Here is a 12,254-nt window from a genome sequence, read left to right as displayed (position 1 = left end):
CAAAATCGACAAGCCTTTAAGCAGACTCATCAAGAAAAAAAGAGAGAAGACCCAAATAAACACAATCAGAAATGAAAGAGGAGAGATTACAACAGATACCACAGAAATACAAAGGATTGTAACAAATTACTACAAAGAGCTGTATGCCAAGAAATTTGAAAACCTAGATGAAATGGACAAATTTCTAGAAAAATATAACCTTCCAAAACTCAATAAAATGGAAGCAGAAAGCCTCAACAAACCAATAACAGCAAAAGAAATCGAAGCAGTAATCCAAAAATTCCCAACACACAAAAGCCCTGGACCGGATGGTTTCACAGGAGAATTCTACAAAGCATTTAAGGAAGAACTAACACCTATCCTTCACAGACTATTTCAAAAAATCCAAAAAGATGGAAGACTACCAAACTCTTTTTATGAGGCCAACATCATCTTAATCCCAAAACCAGATAAAGACACAACAAAGAAAGAAAACTACAGGCCAATATCGCTGATGAACATTGACGCTAAAATCCTCAACAAGATACTGGCAAACCGCATCCAACAGTACATTAAGAAGATCATACACCATGACCAAGTTGGATTCATCCCAGGTATGCAAGGATGGTACAATATACGCAAATCAGTAAATGTAATACATCACATAAACAAAAGCAAAGACAAAAACCACATGATCATATCGATAGATGCAGAAAAAGCATTTGATAAGGTACAGCACCCATTTATGATAAAAACACTCAGTAAAGTGGGAATAGAGGGAGCATTCCTCAACATAATAAAGGCCATATATGAGAAACCTACAGCCAACATTATACTCAATGGGCAAAAATTAAAATCTTTTCCACTAAGAACAGGAACAAGACAAGGATGTCCACTTTCACCACTTCTATTCAATATAGTACTGGAGGTTCTAGCCACAGCAATCAGACAAGAAAAAGAAATAAAAGGAATCCAAATCGGAAAGGAGGAAACAAAACTGTCACTGTTTGCAGATGACATGATAGTGTACATAGAAAATCCTATAGACTCCACCACAAAACTGCTTGACCTAATAAATGAATTTGGCAAAACAGCGGGATACAAAGTCAATATCCAGAAATCAAAGGCATTTCTGTACACCAACAATGAAACAGCAGAAGCAGAAATCAAGAAAAAAATCCCATTTGAAATAGCAAAAAGGAAAATAAAATACCTAGGAATAAACCTAACCAAAGAGGTAAAAGACCTGTATTCAGAAAACTACATAACACTGAGGAGAGAAATCAAGGAGGACACAAACAAATGGAAACATATACCGTGTTCATGGATTGGAAGAATTAATATCATTAAAATGTCCATACTACCAAAAGCAATCTACACATTCAATGCAATACCTATTAAAGTACCAATGGCATATTTCACAGACATAGAACAAACACTTCAACAATTTATATGGAACCATAAACGACCCTGAATAGCTGCTGCAATTTTGAGAAAGAAGAGTAAAGTAAGAGGAATCACAATACCTGACATTAAACTATACTACAAGGCCACTGTAATCAAAACAGCCTGGTACTGGCATAAAAACAGGCACATGGACCAATGGAACAGAACAGAGAGCCCAGAAATAAACCCAAGCCTCTACGGTCAATTAATATTCGACAAAGGAAGCAGCAACATAAAATGGAATAAAAATAGCCTCTTCAACAAATGGTGTTGGGAGAACTGGACAGCTACGTGCAAAAAAATGAAACTCGAGCACCAACTTACACCTTATACAAAAATAGATTCAAGGTGGATAAAAGACTTAAATATAAAGCGTGACACCATTAAAGTCCTAGAAGAGAACGTAGGTAGGAAAATCTCAGATATTTCACGCAGAAACTTTTTTGCTGACTTGTCTCCTAGAGCAAGGGACATAAAGGAAAGAATAAACAAATGGGACCTCATCAAAATTAAAAGCTTTTGCACAGCTAAGGAAAACAGTATCAAAATAAAAAGAGAACCAACTGTATGGGAAAACATATTTGCTAATGATACCTCAGACAAGGGTTTAATCTCCAAAGTATATAAAGAACTTACGCGACTCCACTCTAAGAAGACAAGTAACCCAATTAAAAAATGGGCAAAGGACTTGAACAGACAATTCTCCAAGGAGGACATACAGAAAATCCAAAGACACATGAAGCGATGTTCAATATCGCTAGCCATCAGAGAGATGCAGATTAAAACCACAATGAGATACCACTTCACACCAGTCAGAATGGCCATCATAAACAAAGCAACAAACAACAAGTGTTGGAGAGGTTGTGGAGAAACGGGGTCCCTAGTGCACTGTTGGTGGGACTGCAGACTGGTACAACCATTATGGAAAGCAGTTTGGAACTTCCTCAGAAAACTAAAAATGGATCTGCCTTTTGACCCAGCAATTCCATTGCTGGGACTCTATCCTAAGAACACTAAAACACCAATACAAAAGAACCTTTGCACCCCGATGTTCATAGCAGCACAATTTACAATAGCTAGGTGCTGGAGGCAACCTAGATGCCCATCAGTAAATGAATGGATCAAAAAACTATGGTACATTTACACAATGGAATTCTATACAGCAGAAAGAAAGAAGGAGCTCATACCCTTTGCAACAGCATGGATGGAGCTGGAAAGCATTATGCTAAGTGAAACAAGCCAGGCAGTGAAAGACAAATACCACATGATATCACCTTTAACAGGGATCTAAACAACAAAACAAAACAAAACAAAAAACTAGCAAAATATAACCAAAGACACTGAAATAGGGGATAGTCTGACAGTGGCCAGAGGGGAGAGAAGAGGGAATTTCAGGGGGGAAGGGGTAGGGATTACAGGAACAAATTTGGAGGACACATGGACAAAAACTAAGGGTGGGGGGTAATGGGGGGAAGGGGGGAGGGTTGGGTGGAGGGGCTGGAACGGGAGTAGGGGGGAGAAAACTGTACTTGAACAATGATTGAAATAAAAAAAAGAAAAAAAAATAATAATTAATTAAAAAAATTAGCCCTGGCTGGCGTAGCTCAGTGGATGGAGTGCGGACTGGGAACCAAAGTGTCCCAGGTTCGATTCCCAGCCAGGGTACATTCCTGGGTTGCAGGCCATAACCCCCAGCAACCGCACATTGATGTTTCTCTCTCTCTCTCTCTCTCTCTCTACCCCTCTCCCTCTCTCTCTACCTCTACCTCTACTTCTATCTCCCTCCCTTCCCTCTCTAAAAATAAATAAATAAAATCTTAAAAAAAATTAAAGAGAGAATCTTAAAAGCAGCAAGAGAAACGGGCATTCCCATAAGACTGTCATCTGATTTCTCAAAAGAAACTTTGCAGGCTAGAAGGGATGGGCAAGAAATATTAAAAGTCTTGGAAATCAGGGGCCTATACCCAAGATTGCTCTCCCCAGAAAAGCTACCATTTAAAATGGAAGGGCAGATAAAGAGCTTCCCAGACAAGAAAAAACTAAAGGAGTTCATCAGCACCAAACTATTATTACATGAAATGTTAAAGGAACTTATTTAAGAAAAAGATTATCAAAACAATGAGCAATAAAATGGCAATGAACATGTATCTATCAACACATATCTAAAAAACTAAATGATCAAGAACAGAGATAGAATCATGGATATGGAGAGCATTTTGATGGTTGCCAGATGGGAAGGGTTGTGGGGGAATGGGTGAAGAGGTGAAGAGATTAAGAAGTACAAATTAGTAGTTACAGAATAGCCATAGGGATGTAAAATATAGCATAGTAAATGGAGTAGCCAAAGAACTTGTATGCATGACCCATGGACATGAACAATGGTGTGGGGATTGCCTGAGGGAGACAGGATGCTGGGTAGAAGGGGCAAATGGGGAAAAATTGGGACAACTGTGGTAGCAAAATCAATAAAATATAATTTAAAAAACAAATAAGACAACAAACTAGAAAACTCAGCAAAGTAAACCATCAACAAAATGGAAAGATGTGGGGGCAGGGGAGGGGGAAATGCAGACAAGTGAAATTGAACAACAATAAAGTAATTAAACAAAACAAAGCAAAAAAAAATGGAAAGGAAACTTTTGTAACAGAAGAGAGTATTTTTAAACCACACATCCAATAAGGGTTACTATCCAAAATATACAAGGAATTGATATAACTCAATAACATAGAAACAAACTATCCCATTTTAAAAATAGGCAAAGGATCTAAATAGACATGTTTTCCAAAGACATATAGATGGTTAACAGGCATATGAAAAGGTATTCAGCATCACTAATCATTAATGAATTGAAAATTAAAACAATGAACTATCACTTCACACTTGTTAAAATGGATATCAAAAAGTCAAAAAATAACATGCTGGTGAGGATGTAGAGAAAAGGGAATCTTGTACACTGTGAGAATGCAAATTGGTGCAACCACTATGGAACTTCCTCAAATATTAACAGTGTGGAACTTCCTCAAAAAAATTAATAATAGAACTACCATATGATCTAACAATTCTACTTCTTGATATTTATTTAAAAAACCAAAAATTCTAATTTGAAAAAATACATTCATCTCATGTTCAACTAAGTGTCCATTGATGGATGAATGAATAACAAAAGTACGTATATAATATTTTATATTATACATTACATTACAATTATATTACATTATACTATACATTGCATTACAATGTAATAATATAATTACATTGTATTATGAAACAATATATATTATATAATTATTGATTTAGTATATTATATATAATGTACTATGTTATATATAATTAAACCATAAAGAAGGGGGAAATCTTACCATTTCCAGGTCTATCCACAACATGAAAGACCTTGAGAGAATTACCATATTTTTTGGACTATAAGATGCACTTTTGATCCCAAATTTGGGAGGAAAATGGGGGTGCATCTTATAGTTCGATGTAGCTTTACATTTAATTGGTGAAATATTATGTTATTTATGTTATTAAATTTTTTAGCACATTTTTTGCTTCAAAAAGTTTTTCCTATCTTCCTCCTCTGAAACCTAGGTGAGTCTTATGGTCCAAAAAAATATGGTATGTTAAATAAAATAGGTCAGATAAAGAAAGACAAATACTCTGTGATCTGACTTACTTGTAAAATCTAAATAAATCAACAGAACCTCAGAGATAGAGAACAAATTAGTGGTTATCAGAGGTAGGGGATGGGGGGGTGGAGGAATGAATGAAGTGAGGAAAAAGGCACACACTTCCACTATTTATTTATAAAATAAATAGTCATGGGCAGGTAATATGTAGCTGTAGTTAATAATATACTCCATTGCATTTGAGAGTAGTTAAGAGAGTAAATCCTAAAAGTTCTCATCACACACAAAAAATTTTTGTAACTATATATAGTGACTGACATTACCTAGACTTATGATGATCATTGTGCAATATAGACAGATATCGAATCAGTATGTTGTACACATGAAATTACCATATTTTGTTGTGTATAATGTGTGCACTTTCTGACCAAATTTTTCAGGGAAAAATAAGGATGCATGTTATGCATGGGTAGTACCTGAAATACCTTGTATCTCTTCTCATATTTTGTAATTATTTGTTACATAAAACTTCTTATACCATAATATGTTCAAAAATAAATGCTAAAACTACTTTATAATACAAAAAGCAAGTATCTAAATATAAATAAATAAAACATTTAATTAAAATGAAAGATTTTTTTCCATAAAGTTTGGGTCAAAAATATGTGTGCACATTATACATGGCAAAATTATAACTCAATAAAAAATCAATTGAAAATGTTAATCCATTGATTATAATCTGTAATGAAATTTACATATTTTAATTTTGAAAATATACATAGGTACTATGAAATACTGATGCCAATCCACAAGCATATGATATTTATTTATTTATTTATTTTTATCCTCACCCAAGGATAGTTTTTCATTGTTTTTAGAGAGACAGGAATGGAGAGAGGAAGGAAGACAGGAAGAGGCATCAATGTCAGGGAGAAACATTAACTGGTTGTCTCCCATACATGCCCAGACCAGGGATAACACCCTCAACCTTTCCATAATGGTACAACACTACAACCAATTGAGCCACATCAGCCAGGGCAAGCATGTGATTTTAAATTCAGCATTTCATTGCTTGGAAGGTATTTATTGAATTCTGTTAGATTCTACCTAAATATAATTACAGATTAATAATTTCTAACTGAAGATTAAATGAAAGCTCTTTGCTGAACAGTTTGGTAGTTTCTTAAAATGTTAAATACATACTTATCATAGTAACCAGCCTTTCCACTCCTAGGTATTTATCAAGAGAAATAAAAGCATATGTCCATTCAAAGACTTGTACATGAATGTTCATATTGAATTTCTTTGTAATACTCAAACACTAAAAGTAATCCAAATATCTATCAACAGGTAAATAGATAAACATATTGTGGTCTGCACAATGAAATATTACCAATAATAAAAAGGAATGAGCTATTGATACATTGAGTAACAGGGATGAAACCAAAATAATTATGCTGAGTGAAAGAATTCAGAAACGAGAGAGTATGTATATAGAAATCATTTTACTTACATAAAAATCTTTAGAATATGAACAATCTATGGTAACAGAACTCTAATCAATGATAATGTGGGCCTAGGAGGAGGGATTACAAAGGTGAATGAGGAAACATTCAACAAGGATGTGTGTGTGTACATTGTCTTGATTGCGTTGATGGTCTTGGGGATATACTACTGTGTCAAAACTTAACAAGTTATACACTTTAAATATGTGTAGTTTATTATATTGCAATTGTACTTCAATAGGGCTGTTTAAAAACCTTTCATAGATTTAAAAAAAACAAAAATTAGAAATATTTAAATATGCAAGATGCACTTAAAGCTATATCCGGTAGGAAATGCTTAAATTAGAAAAGAATAAAAACTGAGAGCAATATGCTAAACATTCAACTCAAAAAGTTGAGAGGGAAAAGCAACAGAATAAGTCCCAAAAAGTAGTAAGAAAACAAAGGAAAAACTAGTGAATGGTATTTAACTGTTTAAAAAAGATAAAGATATCAAAAGTTAAGAAAAAATGAGTAAAGAGACAATAAAATGAAACACTATAACTAATTAAGATAACAAAAATAAGTCCAAATATATCCACAATTATAATAAACATAAACTATCAAACATATATAACATATGCTATATGAAACACATAATTACCAAAAACTACAGGGGAACTACAATTAACTCACTGCAAATTATATCAACACGAAAAAGGAAATAGAAACTATCAACAAGGGCCAAGAGGAAATGGAGAATACAATTTCTGGACTGAAGAACATGGTAGAAGGAATCAAAATCTGGCTCAATGAAGCAGAGGATCAGGTCAGCGAGGTGGAGGACAAGGTAGAAAAAAAACACTCAGAAAGAGCAAGAAAAAGAAAAAAGGCAGAGAAAGAATGAAGAGGGGTTAAGGGAAATGCAAGACAATATGAAACATAATAATATCTGTATAGTAGGGATACCAGAAGGAGGAGAAGAAGAGCAAGGGATAGAAAACCTATTTGAAAAAGTAATGATGGAAAACTTCCCTAATTTGATGAGAGAACAAGTCACACAAATCCAGGAAACATAGAGAGTCTCAATCAAGAGGAACCCAAAGAGGCCCACTTCAAGGCACATCATGATTAAAATGGCAAAATTCCAACACAAAGAAAGAATCTTAAAGGCAGTAAGGGTAAAACAGGAAGTAGCATATAAGGGAGCCCCTATAAGGTTAGCAGTTGACTTCTCAATGGAAATGCTCCAAGCAAGAAGAGAATGGCAAGAAATATTCCAAGTAATGAGAACCAGTGGCCTGCAACCAAGACCACTTTATCCAGCAAGGCTCTCAATTAAAACGGAAGGCCAAATAAGGAGCTTTCTGGACAAAAGAAGCCTCAAAGAATATAACTCCTCCAAACCAGCTCTGCCAGAGATGTTAAAGGATCTGCTTTAAGATAAGGAAGAAAAACAGCGAGAGAGAGAGAGAGAGGGGGGGGGGGGGGGGGGGGGGGGAACACAGGTATGGAAGAATGGCAATGAGTAAGTACCTATCAATAATAACCTTAAACATAAATGAATTAAATGCTCCAATCAAAAGACATAGAATAGGTGAATGGATAAGAAAACATGACCCACACATATGCTGCCTACAAGATACCCACTTCAGAACAAAAGACCTACACAGGCTGAAAGTGAAGGGCTAGAAACAAATATTTCAAGCAAATGGACAGGAAAAAAGAGCCAGGGTAGCAGCAGTCATATCAGACAAAATAGACTTCAAAAATAGGGCCATAAAAAAAGAGACCCAGAAGGTGACATCATAATACTCGAGGGAAGAATCCATCAAGAAGACATAAACATTGTAAATATATATACACCAAACATAGGAGTACCTAAATACATAAAGAAAATCTTAGAGGATTTGAAGAAAGATATTGACAGCAGCACAATTATACTAGGGGATTTTAACACCCCATTGTCAAAAATAGACAGATCTTCCAAACACAATATCAACAAAGATATTTTGGCATTAAACAATGCCCTAGATGAAATGAGCTTAACTGATATATACAGAGCCCTTCATCCCAAAGAAGTTAAATACACATTCTTTTCAAATGCACATGGAACATTTTCAAAGATAGACCACATGATAGGACACAAAGCAATCCTCAACAAACTCAAGAAAATTGATATCATACCAAGCATTGTCTCTGACCACAAGGGACAAAACTAGAAACCAACCTCAAGGAAAAAAACCAAAAACACTCAAACTCATGGAGATTGAATAGCATGCTATTAAACAATGAATGGGTCAAGAATGATATTAGGGAAGAAATCAAAAAGTTTCTTGGAACAAATGAAAATGAACTCACAACAACCCAAAGCTTATGGGACACAGCCAAGGCAGTCCTGAGAGGGAAGTTCATAGCAATACAGGCCTACCTAAAAAAGATAGAAACATTTCAAACAAAAAACCTAACCCTATGTTTACAAGAATTTGAGGAACAATAACAAAGATAGCCCAGAGCAAGCAGAAGAAAGGAAATAACCAAGATCAGAGCTGATGACATAGAGACTAAAAGCACAATTCTAAGATCGAAAAATCCAGGAGCTGGTCCTTTGAAAAGATAAACAAAATCAACAAGCCTTAGCAAGCTCATCAAGAAAAAAAGAAAGAGGACTCAAATAAACACAATCAGAAATGAAACAGGAGAGGTTACAACTGACACCAAAAAAATATAAAGGATTGTAAGAAATCACTATGAAGAAGAATATGCCAAGAAATTTGAAAACCTAGGTGAAATGGACAAATTTCTAGAAAAATATAATCTTCCAAAACTGAATGAAGAAGCAGAAAGCCTGAACACACCAATAACAGCTAATGAAATTGAAACAGTAATCAAAAAGCTTCTGACACACAAAAGCCCTGGACCAGATGGTTTCACAGGAGAATTTTACAAAGCATCTAAGGGAGAGCTAACCCCCATCCTTCACAGACTACTCCAAAAAATCCAAAAAGATGGGACACTCCCAAACTCATTTATGAGGCCAACATCATCCTAATTTCAAAACCAGATAAAGACACAAGAAAGAAAGAAAACTTCAGGTCAATATCATTGATGAACATTGACGCTAAAATCCTCAACAAAATACTGGCAAACCGCATCCAACAATACATTAAAAAATCATACACCATGACCAAGTGGGATTCATTCCAGGGATGCAAGGATGGTTCAATATTTGCAAATCAGTAAATGTAATACATCACATAAACAAAAGCAAAGACAAAAACCACATGATCATATCAATTGATGCAGAAAAAGCATTTGATAAGGTACAGCACCCATTTTTGATAAAAACACTCAGAAAAGTGGGAATAGAGGGAGCATTCATCAACATAATAAAGGCCATATACGAGAGACCTACAGCCAACATCATACTCAATGGCCAAAAATTAAAATCTTTTCCGCTAAGATCAGGAACAAGACAAGGCTGCCCACTTTCACCACTTCTATTCAATATAGTATTGGAAGTTTTAGCCACAGCAATCAGACAAGAAAAAGAAATAAAAGGCATCCAAATCAGAAAGGAGGAAACTAAACTGTCATTGTTTGCAGATGACATGATAGTATACATAGAAAATCCTATAGACTCCACCAAAAAAACTGCTTGACCTAATAAATAAATTTGGTAAAACAGTGGGATACAAAGTCAATATCCAGAAATCAAAGGTGTTTCTGTACACCAACAATGAAACAGCAGAAGCAGAGATCAAGGGAAAAAATCCCATTTGAAATAGCAAAAAGAAAAATAAAATATCTAGGAATAAACCTAACCAAAGAGGTAAAAGACCTGTATTCAGGAAACTACATAACACTCAGGAAAGAAATCAAGGAAGACACAAACAAATGGAAACATATACCGTGTTCATGGATTGGAAGAATTAATATCATCAAAATGTCCATACTACCCAAAGCAATTTACACATTCCATGCAATTCCTATTAAAGTACCAATGGCATATTTCACAGACATAGAACAAACACTTCAAAAATTTATATGGAATCATAAATAACCCCGAATAGCCGCTGCAATTTTGAGAAAGAAGAGTAAAGTAGGAGGGATCACAATACCTGACACTAAACTATACTACAAGGCCATTGTAATCAAAACAGCCTGGTACTGCCATAAAAACACGCACATAGACCAATGGAATAGAACAGAGAGCTCAGAAATAAACCCAAGTCTCTACGGTCAATTAATATTTGACAAAGGAGGCAGCAACATAAAATGGAGTAAAAATAGCCTCTTCAACAAATGGTGTTGGGAGAACTGGACAGCCACGTGCAAAAAAATGAAACTTGAGCACCAACTTACACCATATACAAAAATAAATTCAAGGTGGATAAAAGACTTAAACATAAAATGTGACACCATTAAAGTCCTAGAGGAGAACGTAGGTAGGAAAATCTCAGATTTTTCACGAAGAAACTTTTTTACTGACATGTCCCCTAGAGCAAGGGACATAAAGGAAAGAATAAACAAATGGGACCTCATCAAAATTAAAAGCTTCTGCACAGCTAAAGAAAACAGTATCAAAATTAAAAGAGAACCAACTGTATGGGAAAACATATTTGCCAATGATACCTCAAACAAGGGTTTAATCTCCAAAATATATAAAGAACTTACACAACTGCACTCGAAGAAGACAAGGAATCCAATTAAAAAGTGGGCAAAGGACTTGAACAGACACTTCTCCAAGGAGGACATACAGAAAATCCAAAGACACATGAAACGATGTTCAATATCGCTAGCTATCAGAGAGATGCAAATTAAAACCACAATGAGATACCACTTCACACCAGTCAGAATGGCCATCATAAACAAAGCAACAAACAATAAGTGTTGGAGAGGTTGTGGAGAAAAGGGGACCCTAGTGCACTGCTGGTGGGATTGCAGACTGGTACAACCACTATGGAAAGCACTATGGAACTTCCTCAGAAAACTAAAAATGGATCTGCCTTTGACCCTGCAATTCCACTGCTGGGACTCTATCCTAAGAACACTAAAACACCAGTCCAAAAGAACCTATGCATCCCAATGTTCATAGCAGCACAATTTATAATAGCTAGATGCTGGAAGCAACCAAGATGCCCATCAGTAAATGAATGGATCAAAAAACTATGGTATATTTACACAATGGAATTCTATGCAGCAGAAAGAAAGAAGGAACTCCTACCCTTTGCAACAGCTTGGATGGAGCTGGAAAACATTATGCTAAGCGAAACAAGCCAGTCAGTGAAAGACAAATACCATATGATCTCACCTTTAACAGGAACCTAAACAACAAAACAAAGAAACAAGCAAAATATAACCAAAGACACTGAAATAGAGGACAGGCTGACAGTGACCACAGGGGAGAGTAGAGGGAATTTCAGGGGACATTGGGAAGGGTTCATGGGAACAAACTTAAAGGACACATGGTCAAAAACTAGGGGGAGGGAGGTAATGGGAGGGAAGTGGGGAGGGGTAGGAGGGAGGGTTGTATTGGGAGTAAAAAGGAGAAAACTGTATTTGAACAATGATTAAAATAAAATTTAAAAAATAAATAAATAAATAAATAAATAACTACACTCACCAATTCATGACAGACTATGTTAAATTGGAAAACATCCAGTCCAACTATGTTATTTTATAATGACACACATAAATTATAAGGACAAATATAAG

The sequence above is a fragment of the Phyllostomus discolor genome, chromosome 6 (assembly GCF_004126475.2).
Source record: "Phyllostomus discolor isolate MPI-MPIP mPhyDis1 chromosome 6, mPhyDis1.pri.v3, whole genome shotgun sequence".
Taxonomy (NCBI): Eukaryota; Metazoa; Chordata; class Mammalia; order Chiroptera; family Phyllostomidae; genus Phyllostomus; species Phyllostomus discolor.
Note: the sequence above shows the minus strand (reverse complement) of the source record.